Below are 14,633 nucleotides of genomic sequence, written 5' to 3'. Positions count from 1 at the left end.
GAAAAAAATTTGAACCCTTAACATTTCGGAGAAATTGGAAAGAATATGCTAAAAAACATTAAACATATTTAGAGGAAATTATTATGCGTCGATACATTACCTACTCTGAAAAAGTTAAGAAAATTTCTGGAAAAATGTGGAATTGTGAATTTAGACTCGCATTATGGGAAGTGGAACACATTGGGTTTGATATTATAAGAATGATAAGAATGCCTGTTATTTTTGATTCGTATGGAAGAATTGAGACAAACCGCCGATAATAATGATCAAATATTGAAAAATCAAGCGTCTATTACAATCGAACTCTCAGATTCAAGACTATAAAGATCCCCCAATTTGTGGTCCATTTAATGTGGTTTTTGTGTTGAATGAACTGAGTCCTGTTAAGATTTTAAGAAGTTTGTTAACAAATTAGTTGCTTAATAAATATGGATTCACAAAATAATTATTGACGAATTTGGAAACACAAATTATTCAAAATGTAGATAATGAGTTTGAATTTTAGATAGTTTGAGAAATGAGTTTTATAACCAAGTAAGAAAATGTATTACAAAACCATCCAGATTCAGATATGTTTGCTTCGAGATTGAAGATTTTAAAGCAGAATATGATAACACACTTGCAAGTTTCAGAGTTCAAATGAAGTTGCTGATTAAAATTAACAACATTGGAAAAAGAAGTTGATGATGGTGGTGGGAATTGTGAATTTAGACTCGATTATGGGAAGCGTGAACGCATTGGGTTTGTTAGTATAGAATGATAAGAATGCCTGTTACTTTTTGATTCGTATGAAGAATTGAGGACAAACCGCCGATAGAATTGAATCAACATATTTGAAAAAAATCACGCGTCTACTACAATGACTCTCAGATTCAAGACTAAAAGATCCCCCAAGTTGTGGTCATTTATGTTTTTTGGTTGAATGCACTAGTACAAAAGTTACACCAGATTTCACACAAGACGTTGTTTACCAAATTAATAGCTTAATAAATATGGATTCACAAAATATTATTTGACGTATTTGAACACAAATTATTCAAAATGTAGATAAAAATGTTTGAATTATGATATATGAAAATAGAGATTGATAACAAGTTAGAAAATTTATTAAAAACCATCCAGATCAGATATGTTTGTGCTGTCGAGAAAGGGAAGATTTTAAAGCAGAATATGATAAACACACTTGCAAATTTCATGATTTACAAAGAAGATGCTAGTATAAAAAAAAAAACATAGGAAAAAGAAGTTGATCGATGGTGTGAAAATGTGAATTTAAGACTCGATTATGGGAAGTGGTAACGCATTGGGTTTTGTTATATAAGAATGATAAGAATGCCTGTATTTTGATTCGTATGGAAGAAATGAGGAACAAACCCCGATAGAATTGATCAAATATTTGAAAAAATTCAAGCGTCTACTACAATGACTTCTCAGCTACAAGACTATAAAGATCCCCCAAATTGTGTCATTTATGGTGTTTTTGTGTTGAATGAAGCTGAGATACAGGGTAGAAGATATTTAAAGAAGTTGTTTAACAAATTATTGCTTAATAAATTGGATTACCACAAAATATTTTTGACAATTGGAACACAAATTATTCAACCTTAGATAAAAGATTTGAATTTTGTGATAGATTTGTAGAAATGAGTATTGATAACACAGTTAGAAAATGTATTACAAAACCTTCCAGAATCAGATATTATATATTCTGTCGAGATTGAAGATTTTAAAGCAGAATATGATAACAAACATGCAAAGTTTCATGATTCCAATGAAGCTTTCTGATAAAATAAAAACATTGGAAAATAAGTTATGATGGTGAAAAAAATTATTTACCAATTTAATGCTCTCAATATTCGCAAAAAAAAGCTGATAAAATTACTGAAGGCGATCAAAGTTGAAAAGGAGATTAATGTTAGTTTGGCTAATAAGTTTGGGGTGAGGGAAAAGAATTGTCCGGTGTTTCGAACCTGGTATTTGACAAACAATGATGTTGTAGTTAAAGAACAAATTTTAAAACCTTCTTAAAATTATCAGAAAAACATCGATATTGTTTGATTTACGATGATCCGAGATGTTTAAAAAATGCCTTAGTATTTTTAAAGGAAAAAAAGAATTAGCGGTGTGTAGTAAAGGAAATAATCTCATTTGATGTTGGTTTTTGTAATGATTCAATTAGAAGATCCTATTAAAATAGGTTTAATGAACACTAGAAAACAAAATTTATTGAGAATCATAAACGAGCATGTTAAAGATTTTAACAACAGAAGAAGTCTAGATGAAAAACTTGATTGAATAGAAGTAAAAAGATCAGTAGACGATGAAGTTGTGTGAATTACTTGATAAAGTTAAATAAACTAGAAGAAAACTTTAAATACGATATAAAAATATATTGTTAATGTATTAGTTGGTGTTGAACGTAATTAACAAAACATTCTGGAAGATTTTTGAATACACATTTATCAATGAGAAAATAAAACCTTTTTTTAAAGATTTTGATACACGTTTCAATGAGAAAAGTAACACATAATAATGAAGTACTTAGAAAGAATAGATGATCCGAGTACTCTTTATACATCTCGATAAAGTTAAATAAAACCTAGAAGAAAACTTTACATATTATAAATTTATAAGGAAGATGTTTTAATTAAAAACTTTTTGAAAAATATTGAATAAAGCAAGATTTAATGGATTAGGCGGCTAATGATGACTATTAATTTTCCTTATATAAAATGGCGCTCATGATATCTGTGTGAGATTGTTAAAGAAAAAAACTGCAACAACATGATATATAAAATACTATAGCTAAACATCAATGGAGTTAAGAGAATTTTCAGGAAAATGTGCTGAAGCTGTAAACGCAAAAAAGTAGCCAATTTTATAAAAACTTGATTTTGGAAATGTTTTCCTAATAAATAGAGATGGCCGGGACATTTACAGTGGCTTTCGATCTTTTTTATCATGGCAACACGAAAGAGATTTGAAAAAAAAAATAGAACATTGTGGAGACATTTCTCACAAAATATGAAATATATGCCGAAGATATGATGAGATTATACGTAAACAAATTGAATTGGTATAAACCACATTGCTAAAATATCAAAATCCTGTCCACCAGAGTTCATTCAAGGAAAAACTATACACTAGTATCAATTAAAAGATCATATGGTCTGTTCTTTGTCTCTATCAGAGCACTTGAGTATAAAAAGTTTTTGAGGATTGAAAATAAATGATACAGTTGAATTGGAACAATATTTATAGATAGCGGTTACCTTATCCTGTGCTAGATTTTTTTTGAAATATTGTGGACCGAAGATCGTCAAAATGGTAAGGAAGAGATCCTGAATTATGACGAAGTAGTATATCATTAAAAATGACTCTCTAATTTTATATCTTTTCTCTTATAAAAACGTACATATAGATTCGAGAAAAAAATGGATACATGATGTTTTAAAATTTCCTAAATTTTCTCTTATTAAATGAGCGCGACTACAGAAAAATATGCGAGTGATATTGAAAAGAGGGGCGGAATTTAAAATTTCTATCCAATTTAGTAAACAAACATTTGAATGAACCGAATAAAAAGAACTGAGTTAATATATGATTTTGGAGATAAACTTTAGCTCGTCCTAACTTTCCCAGTTTTTTAATATTTGCTGGAACTTTAACAAAACAAGATGGCCAAACATAATCTTGGAAACTGATAATGTTAAGATTAATCCGATAAATTTATACCGTTTTTATTTCTACAGATTGAAGTAAGAAACACAATAAATTGATAGAAGTAAGTCGAAAACTGTGGCCAAAATAAGCTCAAGTAAGGAACAATTTCCGTTATTCAAAAAGTGATTGTTATTTCTCAACTTCGAATGGATTTGAACGATTCATTCTAAATTTGTTGGTTTGAAGCAGCTTGGAAATGAAAGAGAATCTCATTTTGGATTAGATTTTTGAAAATGTTACTAATCCGATTCTATAAAGGAAGGAATTTATCTAAGTTTATAAAGCAGAAGACGATGATGTGATTCTGAAGACTGCAGACTGGAAATGTTATGCTGTTGATGGAAATAACAACAATTACAGATTTTTTTATTTTTATTTTCTAAGATGAATAAGAAAACACAATAAATTGATAGAAGAAGTCGAAAACTTGTGCCAATAAGACACAATTAAAGGAACTTTTCGTATTCAAAAAAGTGATGTTATTTCTCAAACTTGCGAATGGCTAAGAATCAGATTTTAAATTTGGTAGTTTTTTGAAGCAATGCTGGAAATTTACTCATTTTGGGATTAGGAATTTATTGAAAATGTTACTATTACCGGATCTATAAAGGTGGATTTTTAACTAAGAGTTTTATAAGAGCAGAAGACGATGATGTGATCTGAAGACTGCAACTGGAAATGTTTATGCCTGTTGATGGAAAAATAAACAAAGTTACAGATTTTTTTATTAGAGTTCCAATAATTGATTATAAAATCACGAAGAGTAAAAAAAGGTTGATTTGAATTGAAAATTACACACAAAGTCAAAACATTATGTATTAATTTTCATAGATTGGGCAAATGTAAATTTGAACAAAAAGGTTGATTTTCCAACAAACCTATATTCGTTCGATATCACAAATAATTAAAGAAAATATCTTCAATCCCAAGTTCGATATCATGATAGGTTTTCAAACAGATAGACAGAAATATTCAACGAAAAAAAAAATACCTTCAACAAAGTTGTGATAGTTTTGGATGTAAAAGAATATCAAGAGATAAAATTGAACGGTTCTTATTATCCAGATGGAAATTACAAAATTTTAAACATTTCCGGAGGTCTTTTCATAATCATCATGTATCAGATGTTATCAAGATTTTAAGAAAGTTTACTGTTAAATCAATTAAGGAAGAATGTACTTACAATCCTAAAGAAAATTTTTAGCGAATAATAGACCTATTTATGTTTCATTGATACAACAAAGTGAGTTTTGACAAATTATTCTGGTTCAAAAGAACGATATAAATTATCAATATGGATTTTCAAAAAAGCTTGTTACAAAACGCGATATATAGTTATGATTGATTGGTTGTCTCTGAGAAATTTTTAGCCTATGATGTGATTAAGAACGATATTAGAGAAAATTCAGTAGTTATGATGAATTGTCATATCCTTCCTCCTTTCAATTCCCTCTAAAACTTCAAAAATAATACTCTTTCGTCTGATAAAAAATCTCGATTTCTTCCGGAATAATCTTTTGTAAATCATAGACAAAAGTATCCTAAATAGTTGGAATAATAAAATAAAAAGTCATTTCTATTATATCTCGGTAGTTGATAATCTAAAACATAAACATTTGCGATTTTGAAAAATTTATATCTCAGCAGACTTAGTATATCCATAATCTCCAATTATAAAACAAAAAATTCTTTCTGTATTAAAATGGAAGAGAAATAATGCCCCAACCTAGTTACAAGTGTTTCCTAAATAGAGGGAGAGAAATTATACGATAAAAGATATTATTAGTTTTGTAGAGGTTGTAAAATTTAATTTTGTACGAAAGACCTAAAAACGCCTAGAGGAAATTTCGAAATAAACTAACAGATACAATTTTGAAGAATCTTGCTTATGAAATCTACAATACGGAGACAAGAAGCAAACCAAAATATGTTATACAGGAAATTTATGAAAACAGAATAAACAATTTTTTACTTATACTCTTTTGGAACCATATTGACAAAAATTATTTTTCCTTTTCAAAGACATACACCTTAGGTTTGTAGGTAATCGATACACACACGTGTTTATTTATGAAAAGATTATTTACCTATAATCTTTCAGCTATTTGGATATTGAATTTGATATACGATTTTAAGCCTGTAAATCTTTGATGATTTTATAAGTAACATTTGGAGAAATTAAACGAAGAACCTCTGTGAAAACGAATGCGGTATTTACTCACATTCTCCCCCGACTTCTCGAGTGAATGTTAGCAAATTGTCGATTTTTTTTCCGTCTTTAAAATTTTTTCTATTTAAATGGAGTGTCTTGAAAAGAGTTAAATGAATATTGGAGATGAGTAAGGTTTAAAAGAGTAATAAGAAGTTTAAATGAATTGGAAGAAACGGAAGAAACATAGAATCTTGAATTATGGAGAACAATGAAAGATAAATTCCGGGTTTACAATAATTGCCGAGTTTTTTGGAGAAATCTGTAAAGTACACTTGCCGAAACAGATTTTTTGATGACTGGGGGGTTTTTTTTTTTTGGGATGAAAAAAAAGATTAGAAAGAATTAAACAAAAATGAAAAATTACACTTGATTGTTACTGGAAAGAAGACTATAAAAGTATTAAAGAAATTATTAAAACTAATTAAACTTTGTAAATTAAAGTACTTAACTCTAAAACTTGCAGTCCACTCCCCAACGTCATAGTTAGCAGTTTTGATACACCATAGTTCGGTGTCTTTTCGTTCCATAGGGAATCACATGGAATATTATCTACAGTATATACCTTATTTGTTTCATCACACAAAATAGGCTATAATATTCTATAACGCAAAAATTCTATAAATAGCTCTTTAAATTAATTGAATTGTTGATTTGAATAAATCTTGATAACTCACAAAAATTTCCTAAGAAATTTCATCGAATATAATGTCTTGAATTAACTTGAAAGGAAACGTATAATAAGGGAAAAATGTCATAAAAAAACGATGAAAACTCTCTGTTTGTTATTATTATTTTACTTTCCTTTTCAATTCATCGTTTCGTAATTTTATATTAAATAATGTAATCCCCTTAACTTTTTTAGGTTACTATTTTTGCTCGATAAGTAACAACACTCCATTAAGACGTCTTATTTTCTGCAAAAGCACTTTTTACAAGTTATCTTTGAATTCCTGTATCAATTTAAGGAAAGTATCAAACTGTTCTTTAAAATTGTTTTGGTAATTTCGTTTGAATCTCGTTAAAATTTGTCCTTTCTTTTTGGTAAGTTTTTTGAAATGCTAGAAACTATGAGAAAACATCAAGCTTGGTGAACCCCCCCCCCTTAGGGTTTAGGGGCTTTTATGATTAAGCCCATGACCTCTGCGCTATGAGATAACATGAATAGAAAAACGTTTTTTATTAAACTACCAGAACCGTTATAGATTTGTAAACGACACCCATGTTTTTAAATATTGGATTAAATTTTAAAATATAAAGATGAAATCCTTTATTTCGTCAAGCAGCGATTTTCGACAGACATTTATACAAATGTCACAGTCTATACAGAAATGTAGAAGCAAACAGCTATAGATTATGGAGTTAATTTTTTCATTCCTCAGAGTAGATAGAAAAGTACCGATCGCTGCTTTTGGAGACGAAACGACTGTAGATATTCGGTTAAATTTCATTCAATGAGATTGCTATGTTATTGATATTCTGCTGTGTTTTATTTCTCTCAGAGCTTCCTTTAATGGTACATTTGAACAGTATTTTACATTGCTTTTACGGGTCGGGCTCCTGAAAGTGCTCCAGGAACTCCCCAAATTACTATCTACCTCATATTACCAATTTGTAACATCAAAAATAATTATGTACCCCATAAGTTTATTAATAAAGTGCAATCTATAACCCGGGGAATAGGTAACACTTGACCCAAAATGGGGGGGGGGGTGGGGGGGGGGGGGGGTGGGGGGGGGGGGGGGTGGGGGGGGGGGGGGGTGGGGGGGGGGGGGGGTGGGGGGGGGGGGGGGTGGGGGGGGCTGTTTTATTAAAACAAATTAATGAGTTACTATTATTTTTTATCAAGTAAATATTTTTAACAATCATACATTATCATACATAAAAAAGTTATCTGAATTATCATTCAACAAAAAAGTTACACTTGTCCTAAAAAACTAACCACGTCACAGTAGATGTTCAAAATGTTTCCCCTCATTCAAAATACAAGCATCCAGCCGTCTTCTCATAGACTGCCGAACTCTTTCGAAGATGTCTCACGTATCCTTTGAATCCCGTTAACAATCCTTATTCACAACTCTTCTATGGTATCCACAGGCGAGTCGTAGACAAGCGTCTTTAAATGTCCCCATAAGAAAAAGTCTAGAGGATTGAGGTCAGGTGACCTTTCAGGCCATGCTACTGGGGCTCCTCGACCAATCCATCTGTTTGGATATGCTTCATTTAAAAATTCTCTTACTTGTAATGTGTAATGAGCTGGAGCTCCATCCTGCATGAACCACATGTTGTTGCGTGTGTATAGTGGCACATCTTCGAGTAACTCATTCAGATTAGTCGTCAAGAAATGTAAATAATTTTCACCATTGAGCGTATCAGGTAAAAAACTAATAAAAATTTTATCACCCAGAATAGCAGCCCATACGTTTATAGAAAACTGATATTGGTGACGGTTCTCTGAAATAGCACGTGGATTTTCAATTGCCCACATATGAGTATTGTGGGTGTTAAGAATAGCCATTCTTGAAAATTTTGCTTCATCAGTAAAGATAATGTAATTTAAAAAAATGTGGATTTCTGCACCTTCGGATAAGCCATTGGCATAGCTGAACACGAGGAAAGTAATCTCGAGGCAAAAGAGCCTGGACCCTTTGATAGTGATAAGAATGCAACTGCTGCTCGTGTAAAATCTTCCAGACAATTGAATTACTAACACCGAAATCCAAGGCTAGTTCTCTAGTACTTCTTCCAGGATGATTCTCTATTTCGTCCAACACGCCCTCCTCCAATTCAGCTGTACACGTTGTACGTGGCCGTCCTGATCTACCAACTTTTCCAGATTTAAAGGTTCCCGTCTCGCTTAGCCTTCTATGAATGGAAGAAAACATTTTATGAGTCGGTAACTGTCTATGAGGAAAATGTTCCTGATAGAGTCGTCTAGCCTGACGACTGTTGCAATGTGCAAGACCGTACATTAAATGCATGTCTGCCATTTCACCATTAGTGCACATAATATTCATATTACCTGCCATGATGAATAAGATATTATTAGCTATCAAAAATTAACTTCAACGGCACTCGCACTAACTTGTATTAAAGTACAGATCAACACACGCACTTAATGAGCAATGGAAAAATAGCTGCTTGTAATGTTTATTTAAATTATTATAAACAATGTTACATTGTTAAAACATATGTTTTTAAATAGAAATTATTTTGTTTCTCAAATCAAATATTTTAATAAAACAGCTGTTTTAATTTCAATATTACATTTGTAGAGAGCTTAACAGATTTTGTCTATTTTTCATGCGTTTTGTATGTAATTAAGGATTATTTTTTAAAAGTTTGCGTTTGTCTATTATAGACTTATTTTACATCTTTCTCTTCGAAATTAAATTTTCTACAAGTACCGTGAAAAAATATTTTGTGTTTATTGTACATTTAACATAGTAAATCTGCTTCAAACCTAAATGTAACTTGTTTTTCGGGACCAAGTTTCGCGTATTTCGTCACATATCTTAAACATTACTGTAGCTACAGGTCTGGAAACGGTTTTATATTCAATTTTTCTGTTCATTTTACATAAAGTAAGCTAAATTGTACATCTTAATTAACAGCCAACAAATACCCGTAGGGCTTCGTTGCAGCAGGGGAACTGAAATTCAGACGAAATCTTTCACCCTGTATAACTTGGTAACTAAGCATTTTCGGACCTATGTTAATTAGACCTTTTTTTCTTATTTTGATGTGAGGAATCACGCCCTGACTTATGGGCACCTTTTTTCAGAACACCCTGTATATATTGAATTTTGAATTTGAATTGAATTGAATTGCATTTATTCAAGAAATTATACATTTCTGAGGCCCCGCTAAGTACAATACTTGTCAGCGGGAACCTATATAACTATATTTAACTACAGTTGAGATACATAATTACATTTAATTATCTTTCAGGTCCTTAACGTAGTATTTTTAATTTAATTGTGGTGAACATTGGTATATAATATACATACAACAGTGAAATTATTAATTTGGAGTGATTAAAAAATATTGTCTGATTATTACTATAAGTTAATACAATACATCATTCCCATAACACTATTAAATATTTAGAACATTCTGTTGAATAAGCTTTTAACTGTAAACTGAAAAGTTGAAGAAAAGTAAATAAATTGGGTGAATAGGTCGATGGTATTGACCGTGGCGAATAGTCAAAAGACTCGGTCAACTAAGTAACTCATTAGTCTTATCAGTTATTATTACCCATTCCTATCCATTTGTGTAATAACCATTAAAGATATTGGGTTATCGGAAGAGGTAGACAAATATTACGTACAATTCAAACATGTTTTCAAAAACGATTAATTTCCGTGCAGTGGGCAAGAACCAACAGTCATGTCGTGTAGCCTACATACAGACGGATCGAGGTGAATTAATATGATATAAATGTGGTTCTTACAACTGTTACAGCTATTCTAATTTATTTATTTTATAGAAATTATGTATATCAAATTTATTCATTCTTACTTAATAACTTTTCTTCGCATACAAGTATTTGAATATATGCTGGCGTACTGTGTGTCGGTTATGTCTTTGTTAAATGTTGTGTAAAGTGTGATTGAAATTATTCAACTGTGTAAGTGGAAATTTGGATATTCTATTTTCCAGGTAAATAACATTATCTTGATAACTATGATATTGCCCCTAATAACTTACATTTAATACTAGATATAATATAAATTATTTTGTTATATATTAAAGCTACACTCTTAGTTATATTTACATTCAGTGCATAGAATAAATAAAAATTCAAGCAACTCTCAATCTGGCAGGTCTTAGCAAACTTTCTATATTAGTCGTTTATAACAACAGATAGTAACCGAGTACATAAATTAATTTCTAATATAAGCTCAAATAATTAAACACAACTAGTAATTGTTATATCCTTTAGTAGACATAGTGTACCAGAAACACTACATACAGCACAATGGAGATTACCTCTAGAACCATTAAAATATGCATTCCTTATTAAATTGGTAAGCACCGGTTGAGTACTTTACCGGTTGATTTACTTGATGTATTATCAAAGTGCTATACTGTGCAGTATTAATGGAACACCAGCAGCAAATTGCAATCATCAGTTTTACGTAAAGTTCAGATTACCTTATACCTAGTCGATTATTCAATATGTTCATTAAAGTGTGAAATAAGCAAAAATATATTATTTAAGTTTTAAACAGAAAAAAAAAAACAATAATGAAAATCCATCCCTGAGGATAACAGAAGTCTAGAGAGATATACTTGAATTAATTAGTAAACAAATAAAGATATCTTATTAAACTGTACACATAACAATAAAAGAAAGCAAAACATTTCTCTGACAGATATATAATCAAACACTTGTAGATAGGTCTTGTCTTTTATAGATATTATTTGTAATGAGTAAAATTATATATAAATAATACTTAGTAAACATGACAATAATAAATAACAACAGTGATCTAAACTAATGAACATAGAAAAACATCAATACAACTACAGGAATACATCTTTGGCATTAACAGTTCTTAAAAATATGAAATAAAACAATATTATAGTGAAACAAAACAACAACAAGGTCCATAAAGTATCAGGAAATGTTCAGCCTTACCATTAATATGTGTGAACTAACCAATTATATACAGATTTTTTAAATTTTGTAAAATTATTTTCATTGTAAATGTGGTTAGGCAAGTTATTGTAAAGAGTAGGCACAATAAATTCCACCAGTCTCTTCCCAAAATCCGTTTTTATGTAAGGAACAATTAGTTTTTTTGTGTTTCTTAAATTTGCAGATGTAGTATTAGAGTTTACCATCATGTATTCGTCATTACCAAAGTGTCTCACGTATATCGTATATTTATAAAAATCTTGAGGGGTTAATGTATTCGCCCTACGTAGATTGCTAATATTTATATCATCTGGGCTGCGTGTAAACATCAGCTGTAGACTCCTGTTTTGAAGTTGGCAAATCTTATTCAAATGGCAATTCGCCGCTGACCCATACAGTTGTATTCCATATCTAATAATAGACTCAATTAATGCTTTATATATGGATATTTTACATTCTAAATTAATGGTGTTTTTCAATCTATAAAACGCAGTCATACATGACAACATTTTCTTTTGAATATTTTCAGTATGTTTTTTCCAAGTAAGACCACTGTCAATTATTATTCCTAAATAACTGCAATATTCTACCAGTTCTATTTCTTTGCAACTGCATACTGTTACTATTCCATTTGTTGAATTTCTAAAATTTGGACAGGAACACTTGTGATATTTTATTACTGGATTTATTGCTAAATTTTTATTTCTCAAGTGAATGTGCATCATAACCGTCTTCTCCGAGTTCACGATCAGTTCCATGTCATGAAACCATTCACAAACCCGGCCAAAGTCGGCCTGCAACATGGATTGAGCTGTCGGGCAAGCAATGATGACTTGCTACTAGTAGCAAATCATCAGCATAGGCCCATAATTTTACATGTTTTACAGTTTCAAACACTTTATTAAGGTAAATATTAAAAAGTACTGGCCCAAGATTGTTACCTTGGGGCACCCCACAAGTATTTGTTTTGTAAGTGCTAAATATGTTGGAAATTTTAACTGTAAACATCCGATTTTTTAAATAGGACTGGAACCATTGCAGCTGCAAACAAACCACCCCAATGCTTTTCAGTGTCTCAGCCATTTTGCAATAATCAATTGTGTCAAATGCCTTTGACAAGTCAATAAATAGGCACAGTACGTGACATCCTTTATATAATTGTTTATTAATATATGTACCAAATACATGTAAGAGATCTTCCGCTCCTTTGCCTTTTTGAAATGCAAATTGGTTTTCATTAATTAAACTACATTCATTAAGATATTTATTTAATTTTCCGACAATGAACATCTCAGTTATTTTTTCTATGCTTGAAAGCAAGGCAATCGGACGGTAATTAATATAGGCTTCTCTGGGCCCCTTTTTGTATATTGGTCTAACTATGGAAGTTTTTAAATTTTCTGGAAATACCCCCGTCGAAATCGATATATTTATAGCTTTGGCCAGAACAGGAGCCAAGGATGCAGATATACTTTTCAGATCTTTATACCTAATCCCGTCTATTCCTGGAGCTTTGTGCTCATTACAGTTATCAATAATACGTTTAATCTCTGTTGCAGTTGCCTTAGGTATATAGAAACTATGTTTTGCATTGTTACACGTACCAGTAAATTCTTTATTAGCACAGTGATGTTTAATTTTCATCACCCCTGTATCAAACTGGTTGGCAAATCCGTTAGTTATATTTTGTACAGAGTCTGATATGGAACCCATTATTTGGTTATCGGAATTTTTATCTTTCAATCTGCCCAATAGTTTATTTACTCCATTCCATAGTTTCCTAGGGTCACTTTTAGGGTTCTGAAAATAATGTTTATAGTACTCATTTTTTCTTTTTGAAATTTCACTATTTACTCTATTTCGAAAGCAATTGTAGTTCCTCCTATAAACTAGATTTGTAGGATTCGCCTTCGATTTTCTAAATAGCCTATCTCTTTCCTTTGTCAGGTCTCTCAGGTCATTAGTCATCCACTCTTTACTTTTTCTTGTCCTATTTTTATTTTTTTTATTGTTTTGGGGTTTATTTATAACCTTACATTTATCGTATAATGCTTTCAGATTGTTGATTATATAGTTATAGGCCATATCTGAGTTCTCTATAGGCATATTTAATAAATCAATGTTACCTAATTCTAATTTCAACCTAGTTTCATTTATATTATCTATTTTGGGCAAAGATGCACTACAGTTTGTGATGGATTGCACAAATTTGAGTTTTACACCAACAGGATAGTGATCCGAAATTTTAGACCTAATAACGCCTCCAACAATTTTCTCGAAAGTAGAAACTTCTCTAATAAATATATGGTCAATGCAAGATGAACATAATATTTCACCTCTAAATTCTTCCCTAGTATTGTCGTAAATTACTCTATCCAGTCCCTTCGACAATAACATCGTTAAATAATCTAAAGCAGAATTCTCCAGGTCACCATTAATATTAATGTTTGTGTCCCCAATCATAATTATATTCCCATTATGATAAATTTTATCCAACTTAATTGATAATTCGTTCACAAAATAACCTACGCTAAAACCTGTGCTCTGAGTTGGAGGCCTATAAAGAGCTAGAATCTGCAAATTGCAACTAAAATTATTTCCGTAAGTATGTAATGACCCAGCAATGTTTTCAAATGATTCTGTATGAATGTTAAATTCGGTAAATTTAAGTTTTAAGGTATTATAAAATAAGGCTAAACCTCCTCCTCTTTTACCCACCCTACATGCACTAATTCTGCAGAAGTTATCAATGTTAAATTTGTCTATCTCAATTTCGTCACAAAATATCTCTGATAGAATCAGCACATCGAATGTATCAGAAAAGATGTTTAATTCTAACATGAGTAAATCCCAGTTTTTCTTTATGGACCTTATGTTAATATGTACAATGGAAATACCCGTAAAATCACTATTGCTACTATTGCAACCAGAAAATATATATATATATAAGTGAGGGCTCTGTGGTGTAATGGTAGCACATTCACGGCTATTGCCGTTTATACAATCTAATGTAAATAAAAGTCATTTGACAGGTATTTGGTCTTCCGACCATAT

This window comes from Homalodisca vitripennis, chromosome 4 (assembly GCF_021130785.1).
Source record: "Homalodisca vitripennis isolate AUS2020 chromosome 4, UT_GWSS_2.1, whole genome shotgun sequence".
Lineage (NCBI taxonomy): Eukaryota > Metazoa > Arthropoda > Insecta > Hemiptera > Cicadellidae > Homalodisca > Homalodisca vitripennis.
This window is presented reverse-complemented; position numbering follows the sequence as displayed.